Source organism: Macrobrachium rosenbergii, chromosome 45 (assembly GCF_040412425.1).
Source record: "Macrobrachium rosenbergii isolate ZJJX-2024 chromosome 45, ASM4041242v1, whole genome shotgun sequence".
Classification (NCBI taxonomy): Eukaryota; Metazoa; Arthropoda; class Malacostraca; order Decapoda; family Palaemonidae; genus Macrobrachium; species Macrobrachium rosenbergii.
The window spans coordinates 31,014,034-31,035,201 of record NC_089785.1 but is presented as its reverse complement, the minus strand read 5'-3'; the positions used below and the strand labels follow the sequence as shown (position 1 = coordinate 31,035,201).

At 35.6% G+C, this 21,168-nt stretch overlaps 1 long non-coding RNA gene across 1 annotated transcript in view; it reads right to left on the bottom strand.

Moving 5' to 3' along the window:
• LOC136829871 (uncharacterized) overlaps positions 1-21,168 on the bottom strand; it is a 266,304-nt gene that overhangs the window by 94,612 nt on the left and 150,524 nt on the right. Inside the window, exon 3 of the long non-coding RNA XR_010850516.1 lies at positions 6,818-6,854. This is a non-coding gene — a long non-coding RNA (uncharacterized lncRNA). The remainder of the gene's footprint in view (positions 1-6,817; positions 6,855-21,168) is intronic.

Here is a 21,168-nt window from a genome sequence, read left to right as displayed (position 1 = left end):
ATTAGCCTACAAAACCAAACTAATTAACTCAACTTCCGTCTTTCTGAGTAAACTATATAATTACAACTTGAGATATTTTAATCAGGAAGAAATCTTTAGTGCAAAGAATACCAGTTATTAAATTAGTATCAATTAGTGGGAAACATTAGGACGTTTTAATTGTTATGGACAAATACATACACGATATACATATGTATATTTATATATATATATGTATATTTATAAATATATATATATATATATATATATATATATATATATATATATATATATATATATATATATATATATATATATGTATGTATGTATATATAGTCTTTAGCTCTCACTAGGGAATTATATTCTTACAAAAAAAAATAATACACTTACACACACACTTACACACATGCAAACTAAATGGAAATGAAAATATAAACACGAATATTATTGATTTTATTTTTCCCACCACAAATGAGTCTGTTGACATTATAAAAAAACAAAAAAAAAAAGAGAGAAAATCTAAGACACAGTTTCCCTGTTTTTATAAACCACAAAAACTAATTTTTTAAAACTATTAGAATAGCAAGTAATTCAAAAAATGTTAAAAGAGAAAAAAATTCAATTTTTTTTAATACATAGTAATTTTTTTAACTTAATTTTTTTAATACATACTAATTTTTTAAAAACGGTTTCAATACATACTAATTTTTTTGATAACTTAAATTTTTTAAATAATAAATTTTTTAATTTTAAACAACAAAACTGAAAAAATTCTTCAAAACTATTTTCTACAATCACACACACAAAAAACTCACAAGGATACAACAAATTCACGAAAAAAAAATTTATTTCACTACAGACAAAAATTATTGCCCAAAATACACATACAAAAATAGAATCTAAAAAAATTAATAAAATAAAAACATTAATAAAATTCAAAAAAATTAATAAAATCTTAAAAAATTCACAAATCTTAAAAAATTCATAAAATCTAAAAAAATTTAAATTAAAAAATTAATAAAATCTAAAAAATCAATAAAATCTAAAATGAGTAAAATAAAAAATTACAATGAAAAAATTAATAGAATCTAAAAAAAATTAATAAAATCTCAAAAGATTAATAAAATCTAAAAAAATTAAAATTAAAATAATAAAAAAAAATTAAAACCTAAAAAAATAATAAAATCTAAAACAAAATTCAGATAAAAAAATTAATAAAATCTAAAAACAAAAAAATTAAATGAAAAAATTAATAAAATAAAAAATAATAAAAAAGATAAAAATTAATAAAATCAACAAAAATTAATAAAACAAATTAATAAAATCTAAAAAAACTAAAATCAGAAATTAATAAAATCTAAAAAAATTATATTATTTTCCCAAATCCAAAACAAAAGCTACTCTGGAAAAAAACTCAGATACAACAAATTCACAAAAAAACTTTAATTTTTCTAAATACAGAAAATTATTCCTTATAAAAAACACAAATAAAACATTAAGAAATTCTCTTATTTTCCACAATCAAAACAAAAGCTGTTCTGAAAAAAATGAAAAACCACTCCCCCTCGCCTAACCCCCCGAAAAAAAACCACGGTCCTCCTCTCACCAAAAACAAGCCCCTCATGCTTCTCAGGTAAGCGAGCGTCCACAGGTAAATTAAGCACAGGTAACAAGAGACCACTTGCTTTATATACACATACAGAGATCTCACAAGGCCTTCCTCCATTGCTAACTTGTACCAGTTCATGTACCAGTTAATAACAGCCAATCGGACCAGGTAGGGGTGGGGGGGGAGGGAGGTAGGGTGAGATTCGTCACCAAAAACCACGGCTGGTCCTTCAGTCACCGAGGAGGGAAAATTTTGTGGAGAATTATAAATGAATTATAAGATGGAATTGATGTTATGCTGATTTGGGGACCAGTGGGTTAATGATGCTGAGAGATGCGGTGAGAGATACTGAGAGTGTGAGAGATAATGAGAGATATTAAGATATACTGAGAGATGCCGAGAGATAGTGCTTCCATAAAGGAGAGTTGGCTCAACTTCAACTTCGGGTTACACAGACACTAATTCTTCTCCCAGTTTCCCTCTAACTTTCTTCATAAATATACGTACATATATGTAATATGTATACAGTATATATACATATATATAATATATATATAATATATATATGTATATATATATATATATATATATATATATATATATAAATATATATATATATATATATATATATATATATATATATATATATATATATATATATTATATCAGTTACCAAATTTCAAAATTAAGATTAAAAATGAAGATATTTATAATAAAAAAAAAGTTGAAATGAAACCGAGTTACATTTACGAAAAAAAATTTAACTTCAAGACAGATTTCACAAAGACGTCTTTGAGATTTCAGATATAAACTGCTCTCTCTCTCTCTCTCTCTCTCTCTCTCTCTCTCTCTCTCTCTCTCTCTATAACACCAAACGAAGGTGAATCAGTGAAATTCACGGCCTCTTAAAATTATGCGGCGTCCAAAACAATTTCATTTCACACGGGAAGTCCAGTCTGTTAACCACAGAATCTTTCTGTTCCCGTTTCTGTTCAAATCTCTTTTCCCAGACTTCCGCAAAGGAAAATGTTAAAAACTCACCAGGAGAGAGAGAGAGAGAGAGAGAGAGAGAGAGAGAGAGAGAGAGAGAGAGAGAGAGAGAGAGAGAGAATTTTTGTTAAAATTAAAAATAAATTCTTTCACTTAATAAGACTTATGAGAATATTAAGAATTCAAAATGAGAGAGAGAGAGAGAGAGAGAGAGAGAGAGAGAGAGAGAGAGAGAGAGAGAGAGAGAATCAGTTTATATATGAATGAAATTCCTTCACTTATAATCAGTAGAGAGAACATTAAAAATTTAAAATAAGAAGAGAGAGAGAGAGAGAGAGAGAGAGAGAGAGAGAGAGAGAGAGAGAGAGAGAGAGAGAGAGAGAGAGAGAGAGAGCATCTATTGATACTCTTAATAAACACTATGAAAAAAGTGCGTTGTCTCCTATATATAATAATAATAATAATAATAATAATAATAATAATAATAATAATAATAATAATAATAATAATAATAATAATAATAAAAATTTAAAAAATATTCATAATAATAATAACAACAACAGGATTAAACTAGTCACGAAGTGAAAAATCCTACAAGCCTCCGCGGTTGAGGTCACGTCAGTAAAAACAAAATATTGTGTTCAAATGTGGTGACCTAAATTGCGATTTGATGAACTAACATTAATCGGTTATATTTGTAAAAATATGTATGTAGCGCATGGTTTAAGATGTCTTGCTATCTATCTATCTATATATATATATATATATATATATATATATATATATATATATATATACATATACATATATATATGTATATATATATATTGTATGTATATTAATATATATAAATCTCTCTTCTCTCTTCTTCTCTTCTCTCTCTCTCTCTCTCTATATATATATATATATATATATATATATATATATATATATATATATAGAGAGAGAGAGAGAGAGAGAGAGAGAGAGAGAGAGAGAGAGAGAGAGAGAGAGAGAGATATTAAAGAATTTACGAAAAATAACCACTGATAAAAGTTGAATAGAAATAGTTTTAATTTGTACTTGTATTCTGATAAGAGAGAGAGAGAGAGAGAGAGAGAGAGAGAGAGAGAGAGATTACAACCTCTTGGTATTTAAATTTATTTCCTGTGACCATCAAACATCACTTCATCATCCAATTTGTGGCTCGACTTCACAAAAACACATTATTTGCCTCTTCTCAGAAACCGATTACAAGAAAAAATAAAACAATTGTTATTCTGAATCATTTCTCCTGAATTCTCCAAATTCCAGATACTAATTTGTGGCTGCAGCCTGTTATTTCTTGTTTGTTTAATCATTCAAAACAGTCCATTCATATCTAAAACCGAACTGAATACAGAGTTTAGGCAAAAGACTAATAAGCACTGGGACCTATGAGGTCATTCAGCCCTGAAACGGCCCTGAAACAGGAGGAATAGAAATTGAGGAGAATGGAAAGGGGCTGAAAGGTGTATCAGTAGGAACAGAAAAATGGTTTGAAAGGTGAAAGGTTTAAAGGTGTAACAGGAGGAACAGAAAGGTTTGAAAGGTGTAACAGGAGGAATAGAAAGGTTTGAAAGGTGTAACAGGAGAAACAGAATGGAAGGTGGGTTGAAAGAACAGAAAGGTCTGAAAGGTGTAACAGAAACAGAAAGGTCAAAGGTGTAACAGGAGGAACAGAAAGGTCTGAAAGGTGTAACAGGAGGGAAAGGTCTGAAAATGGAACAGGAGGAAAGAAAGGTTTGAAAGGTATAACAGTGGGAACAGAAAGGTCTGAAGAGTGTAACAGGAGAAAGGTTTGAAAGTGTCAGGAGGAACAGAAAGGTGTAAAGGTGGAACAGGAAGAACAGAAAGGTCTGAAAGGTGAACAGGAGGAACAGAAAGGTTTGAAAGGTGTAACAGGAGGAATAGAAAGGTCTGAAGGAGGAACAGAGAGATCTGAAAGTAACAGAGGAACAGAAAGGGAGTAACAGAAAGAGGTTTTACCCGGAGGAAAGTTGATCTAGGCGGAACAGGAGTAATAGAAAGGTTAGAAAGTTGTAACAGGAGTAATAGAAAGGTGTAACAGGGGGAATAGAAAGGTCTGAAAGGTGTAAAAGGAGGAAAACCTACGGGGGATATCTAAGCCTGATTCAGTTATATAAATGAATTGTATATTTATTATTTATAAGTTTATATACATCATTTATCACTTGAATTATGTGAATAACTTCTGAATAACCTACAAATTATTCAGAATTATTCACCCGCATAATCATTCATTTCCTACAACCGACCCTGTCATTGACAGACAGACAAGGACTTCCCTGAAATTAACGTCGATTTCACCAACATTCTCCAACATTCGCCAACATTCTTCACCAATGAATAGTAGACAGGAATTTACAAAAAGAGGTTCTGGCCCTAATAGGATAATGGGTTCTGAATAGGTGTGGATAAATGGGTTTCTTTTACCTCCTTCAAGGGAAAATGTGACTTGTGTGGTTAAGTAGTTTATGAGCCTCTCAATTTTATATATATGTGTGAGTTTGTATGTTTGTTTGGCTTCTATAAAAATCCGAATCACCTGACAGACCCAGAAAATATTTTGCACACAGTCTCTATGTCAACCCAGAAAGGTTTATAACTCAAAATCAAACCCCTACCCCGTGAACAGACTTACAAACACAGACAAAACACATAAAATTTCGTTTTTACGTCACCTTTCCCTTCAGTGCTTTCTGGGTTAATTGTCATTTTTCACCTGACGTTCCACCTTTTATTCCAGGCGCTGTCAGACGTATGATTTCCAACTCACCCCACTGCAAACCCTTTAATCAGTTTAGTGTATCCAAAAAAATTAAACATGTTTGACTGTATCAGAACAACTTTCATTTGGTCATAAAGCAATGTAATTCAAAATATAACTTCTACCACCATACCAGTCAGCCCTTACAATTCTCGCCACGGGAAAAAGTATTAACAGACCAAATTTTTCTGTGACAGGGTTACCCCCTCATTAAAAAATCACTCGCGTCGAAATTACCACATATTTTCCTGTGTTCATCTGAAGCCAAACGCATCTTAATTAAACACTGCCGATAAAATACAAATTCTTAAGTACCTTGAGGTATTACCATTGTCATATCTAGAACGAATCTCCTTCGGTTTGCTGTGCAGTGAATTTCACGGAATTGGTAAAAGGTCTGCCTACTGTTAAAAGGGGGACAGACCTTCTTCCCCCCGCCTTCCACCCCTACACACTCAAATACACAGACACAGGCAGCCACACACACATATATACAGAAACAGACAGAACACACACACGAAACACACAGACACACTCAAGCAAGAATCTAGAAGTATAAGATCGTTGATTTATCGTCTTGGTTCAGTGAGGTCGTTTATTCTTTTCCAGTATGGGAATGTAACTCCCTTTCCCCTCCCTTCCCCTCCCCTCTATCTTCTCACTTCTTTCCCTTTCCCCTCCTTCTACCCTATTTCCTTCCCCCCTCCCCTATACATTTCCCTACCCTCAGCCCTCCCACTGCCCGTAGACTGTTATTCAGAGTTTTAACGGGCTTACCCATAAGGTTGTTATTCAGATTTTTTCCAGGCAGCGTCGGGTTGGTCAGCTAGTATAGGCTATATATATATATATATATATATATATATATATATATATATATATATATATATATATATATATATAAAATTAATAATCCATGTTGTATAAACATAAAAAAAATCCCAGCATTTTACCATATTTACATTTAAAAATCAAACTAATTTATATATAAATAATTATTATTATACATTCTGAATAAAGAAAAAATTAATTATATATACAGTATATATAAATATAATTTATATATAAATTATTATTTACATTCTGTATAAAGAAAAAATTAATTCCCAACCATTTGTAAAATAGAAATATAAAAAATGATCAATTACATTTTATAAAACAATAAAAAATGCCCAACAATTTATTAAAATCATATTAAAAACAAAGAATTATTTATTAAATTTTGTTAAACAATAAAGAAAAGTTATTTAAAATATATATATATTTATAATATATATATATATATATATATATATATATATATATATATATATATATAATATACTAAAAGCAATTACTAATTACATTTTGTAAAACAATAAAATAATTCCGGACAATTTACCAAAATTGTTTTAAAAATATATACAGTATATAGGAACTATCACACCTACCTTGATCAAATTCCCTAATTAGACTCCTTGTGGACACCTGCAAAAAAAAAAAAATAATATTAAAATCTCTTAATAATTACTTTCTAGTACAATTTCACGACAAAAGTAAAATACGAGCCGAAGTCTATTCGGTGCAATCGAGTTTTCTGTACAGCGTATAATAATAATCAAGGCCACCGATAATAGATCTATCTTTTGGCGGTCTCGGTATAATGCTGTATGAGCCGTGAAACTTTAACCACGGGCCGGTGGTGGTCTGGCCTATATCGTTGCCAGAAGCACGATAATGGCTAACTTTAACCTTAAATAAAACATAAACCACTGAGGCTAGAGGGCTGCAATTTGGTATGTTTGATGACTGGAGGGTGGATGGTCAACATACCAATTTGCAGCCCTCTAGCCTCTGTGGTTTTTGAGATCTGAGAGCGGAGAGAAAAAGTCCGGACCAAAAAAGTGCCGACGGACAGAAAAAAATGCGAACAGTAAAAGTGCGGACAGAAAAAAGTGCGGACAGAAAACGGTACTCACTGAAAAAGTGCGGACAGAAAAAAGTGCGGACTGGAAACGGTACGGACAGAAAAAGTACGGACAGAAAAAGTGCGGACAGAAAAAAGTGCGGACTGGAAACGGTATGGACAGAAAAAGTACTCACTGAAAAGTGCGGACAGAAAAAGTGCGGACGGACAGGAAACGGTACGGACAGAAAAAAGTGCGGACAGGAAACGGTACGGACAGAAAAAAGTGCGGACAGGAAACGGTACGGACAGAAAAAAGTGCGGACAGGAAACGGTACGGACAGAAAAAAGTGCGGACAGAAACGGTACGGACAGAAAAAGCGCGGACAGAAACGGTACGGACAGAAAAAGTGCGGGAAACGGAAAACAGGCGCGGACAGAAAAAAGTGCGGACGGACAGACAAAGCCGGCACAACAGCTTTCTTTTACAGAAAACTAAAAAAAAAACCTATCCTTAACAATTCCCATAACAGCACAGAGAAAGCACGCGGAAGGGGACTTGATTTAGAAAGTACAGGAAAGTCTGATGCACAACGGAAGGACTGCCAGGACAAGAGAAGTGTGAGATCAGAAAATAAAAAAATCCGTGAAACAGAAATTTATTAAAACCGGTCTGCTAGTTTCAGAAGTTCAAGAAGGGGAGATGCGGTGCTTTACTACCTTAATAATAATAATAATAATAATAATAATAATAATAAATAATAATAATAATAATAATAATAATAATAATAATAATAATAATGGTTGGTTTAGATACAAGATTGGTTTATGAATGCACTGGCTCTGGTCCTAATTGTGGTAAGGTGTGAAAGAACTGGAGCGCTAGTGTGGACCTGTGGACTCCAAACAACGGATAATAAAAAAATAATACTTGAACAAATATTAGCTTATGTGAACAAGAAGATTTAATTATAACTTTTATTATTATTATTATTATTATTATTATTATTATTATTATTATTATTATTATTATTATTATTATTATTATTATTATTATTATTATTATTATTATTATTCGAAATATGCTAACAGACGAGAACATATTTCAACTGAAAGATAAAAATATATATACATAAAAAACTTTGGAAATCAGGTAAGATATTTAAAAAATAAGGCCCTTAAAAGAGATTTAAAAAGCCATTGAAAAAGACATGACATGATATTTAAAAGGCCATTTAAAAAGGCATGATATTTAAAGAGCGATTTAAAAGACATTTTAAACGCCACTTAAAAGCCATTTAAACAGACATTTAAAAACCATTTATAAAGACATTTAAAATGCCATTTAAAATATTAAAAAGACCATTTAAAAAGACATTTAAAACATTTAAAATGGCAATTTAAAAGGCACACAAAAGCCATTTAAAAACATTGGAAATCCATTTAAAAGACAATTAAAGAAATTTAAAAGGATACTTAAAACACATTAAAAGAGCATTCCAGTCATTCGAAAAGATATAAAAAGATATTTAAAGGCCATTTAAAAGTGCATTTGAAATCCATTTAAAAGACATTTAGGTCATATAAAAATCTATTTAAAATCCATTTAAAAAGACATAAAAATCATTTAAAGCCATTTAAGATGGCATGTAAAAGACATTTAAAGAGCCAATTAAAACTATTAAAAAATACATTCAAAAAGATATTTAAAAGACATTTAAAAAGCCATTTAAAACTATTAAAAACGACATCTAAAGATATTCAAAGACATTTAAAAAGGCGTTTACAAATCACTGAAAATGGCATTTAAAAAGACATTTAAAACTATTTAAAAATACAATGAAATTGCATTTAAAGCATTTAAAAAGTCATTTAAAAGCTATTTTTACCAGGCATCCAAAACCTATTTAAAAACGCAACTGAAAGAACATTTAAAATGACCAATTTAAAACGACATAAGTCATTTAAATCCATTTTTAAAAAGATATTTAAAAGTATTAAAAATGTTTTTTAAAAAGCTATTTTAAAAGTATTAAAAATGCTTTTTAAAAACTATTTTAAAAATTACTAAAAATGCTTTTAGTAAAGTATTAAAACTGCATTTTAAAAAGATTTAAAAAAATATTAAAATGCTATTTAAAAAGCTACTTAAAAATTGTTAAAATACTTTTTAAAAAGTATTAAAAATCCATTTTTAAAAAGCTATTAAAAAGTATTAAAAATGCCTTTTCAACAGATATTTAAGAGGCATTTTAAAAATTCATTTTTTATAAAAAACCTATTCACGAAAGCATTTAAAAACCTATTAAGTAGATATTTAAACATTCATTTAAAACCTACAAACAGAGAGAAACAAAGAATGATCCGTGAGCCATACTCAACACTAAACCTTTCTCAATTGTCCATAGAAACAAGATATAATTTTTATTTTTTGGGAGAAAAATCACTCAATTTCTCACCAAACAGACCCACGTAGTCTGCATACCTGTTCCGGGCCGTGTAAAAGGGAAAAAAAAAAAAAAAACTCTCTCAAGGTGATTGTGACAGTTTGTGGGAGTCCTACCTTGTTAAACTCTCTCTCTCTCTCTCTCTCTCTCTCTCTCTCTCTCTTTATTGGTCATTGTTTAATAATAATAATAACAATAATAATAATAATAATAAATCAGATTATTATTATTATTATTATTCCAAGTGAACTACATTTCATATTATATTCAAAGAGTGTTTAGCCTGTAAATGAAAGCTTATACTGAATCATACACGTACATACATACATAATGCATACACCTTCTGCTAAAGTACAGTGCAGCACTGTAAATACACAGTCGTCTACTATATTCTACATCTATGAATGGAAATGTATGTATTGCATACATATCCCTATTCATATGCTACATATATCCTATTTGAGTTCTACAAGTGTAACTGTAACTATATGCACTGTAAATGTACAGTGCATACAGTTATATTTACACCTGCAGATTTCATAGTTTTGGGATATGTATAGTGCATACACTTGTATAAATATACATTTACAATACATACATTCACACATACATGTAGACTTCCCTTCCTGGAAAATGTATTAAATGTACGGGAGATGTAGAATACAGTGGATGAGTCTGTATCTACAGTGCTGCACTGTACTTGAGCACGAACACGTCTGTATGTCATGTATGCATAGTGTGTATATGTATGTATTATTCTATTTACAGGCTACAGGTAGCAGGGCGAGTTATCTACTTAGAAGGTGTTATACCCCAATCGTGTGAAATTCTCAGGCCTTGTGGGAAGCTCGCTCGCTCTCTCTCTCTCTCTCTCTTTCTCTCTCTCTAAGACCACGTGAGGGAAAAGGGTGGATCTGTCTCTCTCTATCTCTCTTTTAAGAACACGTGAAGGAATAGTGAAGATCTCTCTCTCTCTCTCTCTCTCTCTCTAAGACCACGTGAGGGAAGAGTGAATCACTCTCTCTCTCTCTCTCTCTCAAATCCACAAAAGGACAACTCAAAGGAAAAGGAACAGAATAAAAAGAAGAAAAAAGAGAGAGAGAGAGAGAGAGAGAGAGAGAGAGAGAGAGAGAGAGAGAGAGAGAGAGAGAGGGTGTGTGTGGGAATGTAGGAATGTGGGAAACACTCCCACAACTATTGTCGTCGCCAATCACTTCCCAGTGTCGAGAAGACCACCTTTTTGTTTATTAACTTTCTATGGCTCTTTGTCAAATACTTTCGGTCCGACTTACTGAGTAATAATAATAATAATAATAATAATAATAATAATAATAATAATAATAATAATAATAATAATAATAATAATAATAATAATAATGCTTAAATTTTAGCATTTTGTAAACAGTGAATGTTTATGAAAAGAAATATGATCTACTGTATATAATTTGACCTTGAGGTACTGTTATGTCGTATGTAAACATTCACGGTGCCGTGCAATACAGTGCGGCACTGTTGTGTCGTATGTAAACATTCACAGTGCCGTGCAATTAGATGCAGAACTGTCATGTCGTATGTAAACATTCACAGTGCCGTACAATTAGATGCAGAACTGTTATGTCGTATGTAAACATTCACAGTGCCGTGCAATTAGAAGAACTGTCATGTCGTACTAAACATTACGTGCCGTGCAATGTCAACATTCACAGTGCCGAGTAATAAATTAATGAAGTATTATTTTGTCAGTAATACTTTGTCAAACATTCCTCTGCCCGCCCCTGTCCCACCCCACCGTGGCATATAGCGCCCATGGGTATCAATGCCCACCCCCGGCCCCCAAAGGGCCCATATCACTCACGGGTATCGGGTATTGAACTCCCGACAGTCGGGGGTATTTGTCGCACAATTGAAGGAATGCCCTTGGGAGAGTATATATTGTTACGATTGCTGCTTCAGTTTGTGAATGGTTTTTACCTCGGGGAGGTTAGGATTACCTCGTCGAGACTAACGAGGTTTTAATTGTGAGAGAATGATTATTTTGATGAATATTGGCTAATTAATCCTCTCTCTCTCTCTCTCTCTCTCTCTCTCTCTCTCTTTATGGTGACTAGAACTGGCGTCACAACATGAGAGAGAGAGAGAGAGAGAGAGAGAGAGAGAGAGAGAGAGAGAGAGAGAGAGAAATAAGGCCACGAATAAGATGACGTCACGAGCTCTCAGCAACAAGAATTCAGGTCAAGGTCAAACTCAAGGTCACAGATCCTAGAATAAACATTTCACAAATCTGTGACGTCGCTAACCTAACGTACCAAGGACGTACGTAACGTTCAGTGACGTACGTCACGTCCGTAACTCTTCAGGAACGTCCGTCCGTAGATTAACGTAACGTCCCAAAGACTCCTGCGCGGAGAGTGTGATATTTCCACCTTCACCCGTGCGTGAGAAAGTTCCCGCCATTACAGAAGGACGGACAGAGAGAGAGAGAGAGAGAGAGAGAGAGAGAGAGAGAGAGAGAGAGAGAGAGAGAGAGAGAAATATAAATATATATGTGTATATCATACAGAGAATTAGAGAGAGAGATAAATATAAATATATGTGTAGAGAGAGAGAGAGAGAGAGAGAGAGAGAGAGAGAGAGAGAGAGAGAGAGAGAGAGAGAGAGAGTTCTATAATAAAGTAACAATCGTAACCACTCAATTAAAAGTCTTATTTATATTTCCTGTGTATAAAAAACATTCTGTCCCTGTAATCTCTCTCTCTCTCTCTCTCTCTCTCTCTCTCTCTCTCTCTCTCTCTCTCTCTCTCTCTCCTAGGCACCCCAATCAATAAACACACCTGGTGACCACAAAATCACAACACAATTATTACTAATCAGAGAGAGAGAGAGAGAGAGAGAGAGAGAGAGAGAGAGAGAGAGAGAGAGAGTCAGCATTTCGAACTATGCTATGTAAGCTACTCGACACTAACAATCAACACAGACTAATCACGTTCACAGACTAGCTCCTGTTGGTAGGACTGAGTGCTGTGGACAACACCAGGCTTATTAATACTAACTTTTACTCCTTGTCACATTGACAGGTCACATTAGGTCACCTTAAGTCACCAGATGTCACCTGAGGTCACCTTAGGTCACATTGTCACCTACGGTCACCTAAGGTCACCTGATGTCACCTTAAGTCACATTAAGTCACCTTAGGTCACATTAAGTCACCTGAGGTCACCTTAAGTCACCTAAGGTCACCTTAAGTCACCTGAGGCCACCTTAGGTCACCTTAAGTCACCTGGGGCCACCTTAGGTCACCTTAAGTCACCTGAGGCCACCTTAGGTCACCTGAATGTCACTTTAGGTTACCTTAAGTCACCTGAGGCCACCTTAGGTCACCTGAATGTCACTCTAAGTCATCTAAGATCACCTGAATGTCACCTTAGGTTACCTTAAGTCACCTGAGGTCAACTTAAGTCACCTGAGGTTACCTAAGGTCACCTTAAGTTACCTGAGGTCACCTAAGGTCACCTTAAGTCACCTGAAGTCATCTGAGGCCACCTAATGTCACCTTAGGTCATAGGTCAGCGGTTCATTGATTCAGGACATTTTGGAAATACAGAAACTATGTAAAAATGAACTAATTTATGTTTTCTATAATTTTGTATCGTTTTTTATCAATTCTTTATTATTTTCTCTGTGGTCCTTTGTGGTAAGTCCTTTAAAAACAATTTGAAACGGGAAAATTGTCTTTAATTCGTTTTAAAAAATAATTCGAAACAAGAAAATTGTCTTCAATTCGTATAATAGACAATTTCACACCAGGAGACTATCTTTAATTTGAAACAAAAAAAAATTCATAAGCTTGTTTCAAAACAATCTGAAACTAAAAAAATTGTCTTAAATTTATAAAAAAAAAAAAAAAAAAAAAAAAAAAAACCACTTAGAAAAGAAAAAATATTAAAATCGTCAAGAAAACAATTTGAAAGAAGGAAATTCTCTTAAATTCGTAAAAACAACAATTTGAAACAAGAACATTTTCTTTAAACCTTAAAACAACAAATGGACTCAATAACTCTTATTCTGAATCTTGCAAGAGAGAGAGAGAGAGAGAGAGAGAGAGGGCTAAGTAGTAGGTCCACGGTGGGTCCTTCCTCAGGAGGAGGGGGAGCAATAGGTGCAAAGGCGCCCAATTCTCACGCTTGGCCCCCCGTTCTCACGCTACCTGGTAAATTCCCACGGTCCGCGATTCTAAGTCTCGCAAACAATCGCTGAGGTGTTCCCAGGCTACCTGGGGAATGTTCTCACGGAGGGGAGAGAGAGAGAGAGAGAGAGAGAGAGAGAGAGAAGACGTTTCTTTCCCTCTGTCCTTTTCTCTCTCTCTCTCATTCTCTCCTTTATGCCGAAGGGAAAAATCCCACTCGGAGGATTTTTCAATCCCCGTCGGAGGAAAGGGGAACCTTTGCCCCCGAATTCCTAAGGGAACCTCCGCCTCTCGTATCTCCCTTATACCTTACGCCTTGTACCTCCCTTACACCTTATACCTTTTACCTTATGCCTTCCTTTTACCTCTCTTATAACTCATACCTTATACCTTAGGCACTATACCTTCCTTATAACTTATACCTTATACCTCCCTTGTACCTTATACCTCACTTACACTTTACACCTTGTACCTCATTTATAACTTATACACTTCCATCTTATACCTTATACCTCACTTATACCTTATAATTCCCTTATATCATATATCTTATACTTCCTAATACTCCCTTATACCTTATTTCTATACCTTACACTTCTTTCATTACTTATACCTCCCTTATACCTTATACCTCTTTTATAACCACCTCCTTTAAACCTTATACCTCCTTTTTACCCTTTTACCTTATACTTCCTGTATACCTTACACCTCCATTTCCTTTTGTACCTTATACCTCCCTTATACCTTATAAGGTACCTCCCTTAAACCTTATACCTCACTATATACCTACCTTATACCCCCCTTATACCTAATACCTTATACCTCCCTTATACCTAATATCATACAGTGCCCTCCTTCCCCCTAAGAACACCTGACTGATACCCAGGGAGTAAGAGTCAGGCAGTGCCACATATATCAGGATATAAACACACTTATACTAATGAGGTATGATTTTGGAAGAGTTTATTGTGAATGAAATATAATAATAATAATAATAATAATAATAATAATAATAATAATAATAATAATAATAATAATAATGTTTTTATCACAATCAACATTATTGGCATTAATAACATCAGTACCATTGGCTAAATAACGCCAATAACACCGCCTTAATAAGGCTAATAACACCGCTTAAATAATGTCAATCAAGAACCTTGAAATGTGGACCAGTAACTTCAGTAAGTGCTCTCTCTCTCTCTCTCTCTCTCTCTCTCTCTCTCTCTCTCTCTCTCTCCTTAAGCCTGTGTAGCCAATTAAACAAGATATATAAAATAAGGCATTGTAGGTTTATACAACACACATACATGCACACATACACACAAACATCTACCTGTATCTGTGAATGTTTGTTAATTAGGCTTTTTGGGGGGGAGGGAGATGGCGTTCTGAGAGAGAGAGAGAGAGAGAGAGAGAGAGAGAGAGAGAGAGAGAGAGAGAGAGAGATAGAGAGAGTGGACTATAATGGAACTATAAAGTGGAGATAATGGAACCAGAGAGAGAGAGAGAGAGAGAGAGAGAGAGAGAGCTACAAAGTGGACTATAATGGAACCAGAGAGAGAGAGAGAGAGAGAGAGTGGACTATACTGGAACCAGAGAGAGAGAGAGAGAGAGAGAGAGAGAGAGAGAGACCTAAAACAATGCACCGACAAAGACCCATCTGTCTTTGCAAGGAAAATGACGCGAATTGATCCCAAATTAATTGGTCTTAATCCCACCCCACCACAATCCCCTCGCCCCTGGGAGCTTCGACAAAGCACCTTACTCCCCCCTACCCCTCCCCTCTTCTCCCCTGGGACCTTTCACAAAGAAAGGACAAACGAAAGCGTCTCCCTGATCCCAAGGACAGTCGGAAAGGGTAGACAGACTGCTTGGCTTTCTAACTTTCTTTTTTATCTATTTCTCTTATATACTTTCTTTACTCTCTTTAGAGCTTCGAAAGAAAAAACTTCTTCACTGAAATGTTTCCTCAAAAGAAAGTTTGACTTGGGAGTAAAAGCTTTCACTCTTTCTTTTTTTATCTATTTCTCTTATATACTTTCTTTACTTTCTTCAGGTCTCAGGCAAACTCCTTTAATAAAATGTCTTGTTTAGGAGAAAGTCAGTCAAACCTTCCAAGATTTTGGGAGTGCTTTCTTCTCACTTTCTTTTATATTTATACTTTCTTTCCTCGCTTTCTTTTTTTCTGTAATTGGCTGCTTTCCCTGCGAGAGATTTAGTTTTCCAATGACGAAGAGTTTTTAGGTCAATTTTCCTTAAAACTCCAACAAAATCCAGATTTCTCCAAAAAACACATAATAGATTCTGCCTTCATCATTCACAAGATCTCCAACGGAACATCTCTCCAACACTCTCCAAAAGGTATTAAGCCCCAACATTCAGGACACACCAACAAAATCACCCTCCAACATTCCAAAATCCCCAACGGAATATCCCTCCGTCTCCAAAAGGTATTAAGTCCCAACATTCAGAAAACCAACAAAATCCCTCTCCAACATTCCAAAATCCCCAACATAATATCCCTCCAACAGTTACCAAAAGGTAATAAGCCCTAACAATCAGAAAACATCAACAAAATCCCTCCCCAACATTCCCCTTCTCTGTCAATCTTGTTGCACCAACAAAATCCAGATTTCTCCAGAAAAGGTAATAGATTCCACCCCCAACATTCAAAAACCCCAACGGAATATTTCTCCAACACTCCTAAAGCTGATGTGCTCCAACATTCCGAAAACAGCAACAAAATCCTACTCTGTCAAAGTTGTTACGCCAACAAAATCAGTCTATCCCCATAATTCTCCCCCAAAAAACTAATAGCTTCCACCTCCAACATTCTCAAATCCCCAACGGAATATCTCTCCAACACTCCAGAAGCTAATAAACCCCAACATTCTGAAAACGCCAACAAAATCCCTCTCCAACGTTTCCCTTCTTTGTCAATCTTGTTACACCAAGAAAATCCAGATTTTTTCCGAAAAAAACTAATAGATTCCATCTCCAACATTCCAAAATCCCCAACGGAATATCCCTCCAACACTCTCCAAAGGCTAACCTGCTCTAACATTCAGAAAACACCAACAAAATCCCTCTCCAACATTCCTCTTCTCTACCAATCTTGTTGCACCAACAAAATCCAGATTTCTCCAGAAAAATGAATGGATTCCGCCTCCACCATTCCCAAATCCCCAACGGAATATCCTTCCAACGCTCTCCAAAATCTGATAAGCTCCAACATTCAGAAAACACTAACAAAATCCCTCTCCAACATTCCTCCAACGCCAACAACCAAAAAACACCAATAACAACAGCAGTTCATATGGGAAGTATTGAACAAGATGTAGTACTATTTGGAGTAGTAGTAGTATTAAGGAGTAATTACCTTTGCAACGGCCCACCCAGCCATCTCCCCCTTAGGGCATTTACTCACTTCGAAATGGATGGAATAAACTAAAAGGGTACGATGGGAAGAAGAATAGGAAGAAGAAGAAGGAGAGAGAGAGAGAGAGAGAGGTGATGGGAAGAAGAAGCGTGAGAGGGAGTGGCGACGAGCAAGGCGTGATGTCATGGTTAAAATAACGAGAAGAAGAATGTGGAGCTTAATGTGTATGTATGTATGTATGTATGTATGTATGTATGTATGTATATATATATACTGTATATATATATAAAGAAGACTTTTGGTGCTCATTTGACTCTAGACAAAGGGAGAATGTTTATCTCTCTCTCTCTCTCTCTCAGGTTCATTATAGTCCACGTTATAGCTCTCTCTCTCTCTCTCTCCCTCTCTCTGGTTCATTATAGTACACTTAATAGGTCTCTCTCTCCCCCTTTCTCTCTCTGGTTCCATTATAGCGTTATAGCTCTCTCTCTCTCTCTCTCTCCATTATATCCACTTTATAATTTAGCTATCTCTCTCCCTCTCCCTCTCTCTCTCTCTCTCTCTCTCTCTCTCTCTCTCTCTCTCTCTCTCTCCCATCTTATATAACCACGCAAGTGGACAAGAAATAATCACAACAGTGTATCACAGTAATGTCTAGTCTTGTCAGCACCTGGACGGGTGACCATGACTGAAGAATGGTCTACCATAAGGATCAGGATCTACTGGGATATTTAGAAAGGTGGATTTCACCTAAGGATCTGGAATTTAAAAGGTTATCCATGTGGATCCGGATTTAGATCCCATCAGAAAGTATGCTTTCCGGATCTGGAGCCAGATGGATACACTTCTCAGAATGGTTGAAAAGGTTCTTCCTTTGGGTAGGGACCGCCCCACCACCACCCTTCCCGATTCCTGTATGAATCTAAATGTTATATCTATGGATCTGGAGCCCAAAGAAGATTCCTTTAGGACTCCAAGTATCATCTCTGTGGATCTGGAGCTGGGAGGATATACGTATACACCTTTAGGAATTTAAATCTAAAAAGGGTGCTTTTGGAATATGGATCCAGGGTAGGTAAGGATTCCCCTTATGAATATAAAATCAAAGGACTATTTTCAAAGGTGCCTTTTGTGGCTTTGATATTGGACCTGGATTCCCATTGTGGATCCAGGCCTCACAAAGACGTACTTTCTGAGCGGATCTAGACAAGACTTTCCCTAATGAATCTAGAGTCAAAGAATTGCATTTGAAGGATCTGATATTGGAGCTGGATCCCCCTTACAGATCCGATCCTCAAGAGCAAGTCCTCTTCAAATGGATCTAAACTGGAACTTCCCTTTTGGGACTAAAAAATGTATTAAAAAGAACCCTTGGTGGCTCTGACACCAGAGCTGGAATCTCCCTCATGGATCTGGGCCTTTCTGAACGGATCTAGAATGGAATTCACCTCAGGAATCTAAAGTCAAAGAACTGTATTTGAAGGATCTGATACCCGAGCTGGATTCTCCTTTAAGAATCTGTGCCTCACAAGGAAGTTCTTCCTGAACGGATCTAGACAAGAAATCCCTTTATGGATCTAAAATCTAATAAATGTAATTGAAGGACCTGATAGCAGAGCTGGATTCTCCTTCGCGGATCCATGCCTCACAGAAGTCCTTACTTAATGGATCTGGACCACGGATCCGGTTCTCACAAAAAAAGCCCTTAAATTAACAGATCTGGACCACTGATCCAGGCCTCACAAATAAGTCCTTTCTTTATGGATCTGGACCACGGATCTGGGCCTCACAAAAGACATCCTTTACAAGCGGATCCGGATCGTCCATCAGTCGTGATCTTCCGTGACAACCCTTCACTATACTCCGCCTTCCAATACATCCAGCCCAGATCTCTCACCGCCCCTGCAAACTAATGACAGGCAATACGAAAAGAATAAAAAACGGATCCCCTGACGGATCTGAGAGGTAATAAAAAAAAAAAATGGAGTTCATGAGAGGCGATACAAAAAAAAAATATGTTTCATAATGGATCAGATGCAAGGCCGAATCTCTCTCTCTCTCTCTCTTTCTCTCTCTCTCTCTCTCTTTTCTGTGAAAGAATTGGCTTTTCATATAATTATATATATATGCATATGTACATGAGTTTATACTGTATATGTATGTGTGTGTGTATACATATATGAATATATTAAATATATATGTATAAAATATATATATACACAAATATGTATACATATATGTAATAGTATATATATATATATATATATATATATATATATATATATATATATATATATATATATATATATATATATATATATATATAGAGAGAGAGAGAGAGAGAGAGAGAGAGAGAGAGAGAGAGAGAGAGAGAGAGAGAGAGAGAGATTCATGCAAATATCAAATCTAGGAGACAGGTCTCGAAGTATCTGAAGAATCTGTGACAAACTAAACCACGAATTGGGACGTGACAAGGAAAACACGAAGACATCCTACAGCGTCCTACAGGACTCCCTACGTTAACACAGGACTGAAAATCCTGTTAACAGCGACCTGAAGGAGTCTAGGACAAGCGGCAACTGGAAAACAAGTAAATAATGCGCCCAAGTTTCTTCGGAGCAATCGAGTTTTCTGCGCAGCGTTTAAACAAGGCCGCTGAAAATATATCTATCTTTCGGTGGTGTCCTGTAAGACTTGTATGAGCCACTGCCCGGTGAGACTTCAACCACTGCCATATGCACGATTATGGTTAAATTTAACCTTGAATAAAATCAAAACTACTGAGGAGGCTAGAGGGCTGCAATTTGGTATGTTTGATGACTGGAGGGTGGATGATCAACATACCAATTTGCAGCCCTCTAGCCTCAGTATTTTTAAGATTTTAGGGCTGACAGAAAAAGTGCGGAGAGGATAAAGTGTGGACAGAAAAAGTGCGGAGAGGATAAAGTGTGGACAGAAAAAGTGCGGAGAGGATAAAGTGTGGACAGAAAAAGTGCGGAGAGGATAAAGTGCGGACAGAAAAAGTGCGGAGAGGATAAAGTGTGGACAGAAAAACAGAGGGATAAAGTGTGGAAGTGCGGAGAGGATAAAGTGCGGACAGAAAAAGTGCGGAGAGGATAAAGTGCGGACAGAAAAAGTGCGGAGAGGATAAAGTGCGGACAGAAAAAGTGCGGAGAGGATAAAGTGCGGACACGGAAGGATAAAGTGCGGACAGAAAAGTGCGGACAGAATAAAGTGCGGACAGAAAAAGTGCGGACAGAATAAAGTGCGGACAGAAAAAGTGCGGACAGAAAAAGTGCGGACAGGATAAAAAGAAAAAAGTGCGGACAGAAAAAAGTGCGGACAGAAAAAGTGCGGACAGAAAAAGTGCGGAGAGGATAAAGTGCGGACAGAAAAAGGTGCGGACAGAAAAAGTGCGGACAGAAAAAGTGCGGACAGAAAAAGTGCGGACAGAAAAAGTGCGGACAGAAAAAGTGCGGACAGAAAACGTGCGGACAGAAAAAGGTGCGGACAGAAAAAGTGCGGACAGAAAAAGTGCGGACAGAAAAAGTGCGGACAGAAAAAGTGCGGACAGAAAAAAGTGCGGACGGACAGACAAAGCCGGCACAATAGTTTACTTGGACAGAAAACTACCAAGTCATATGAACTAGTTTTAGATCTTTCCACACCTACAAATCGCGTGTCGGCTGTTTCATTGAAATTAGTACTTTTACCAAAACGGAAATACTTTTGGGGTTGATGAAATGTGAAACTGAGAGAGAGAGAGAGAGAGAGAGAGAGAGAGAGAGAGAGAGAGAGAGAGAGAGAAATATACTAGGAAGGAACAGCTCCCAATGCATTCATCTTCAATGACACTTGTGTAGGATTCCACGGGACTCCTCAAG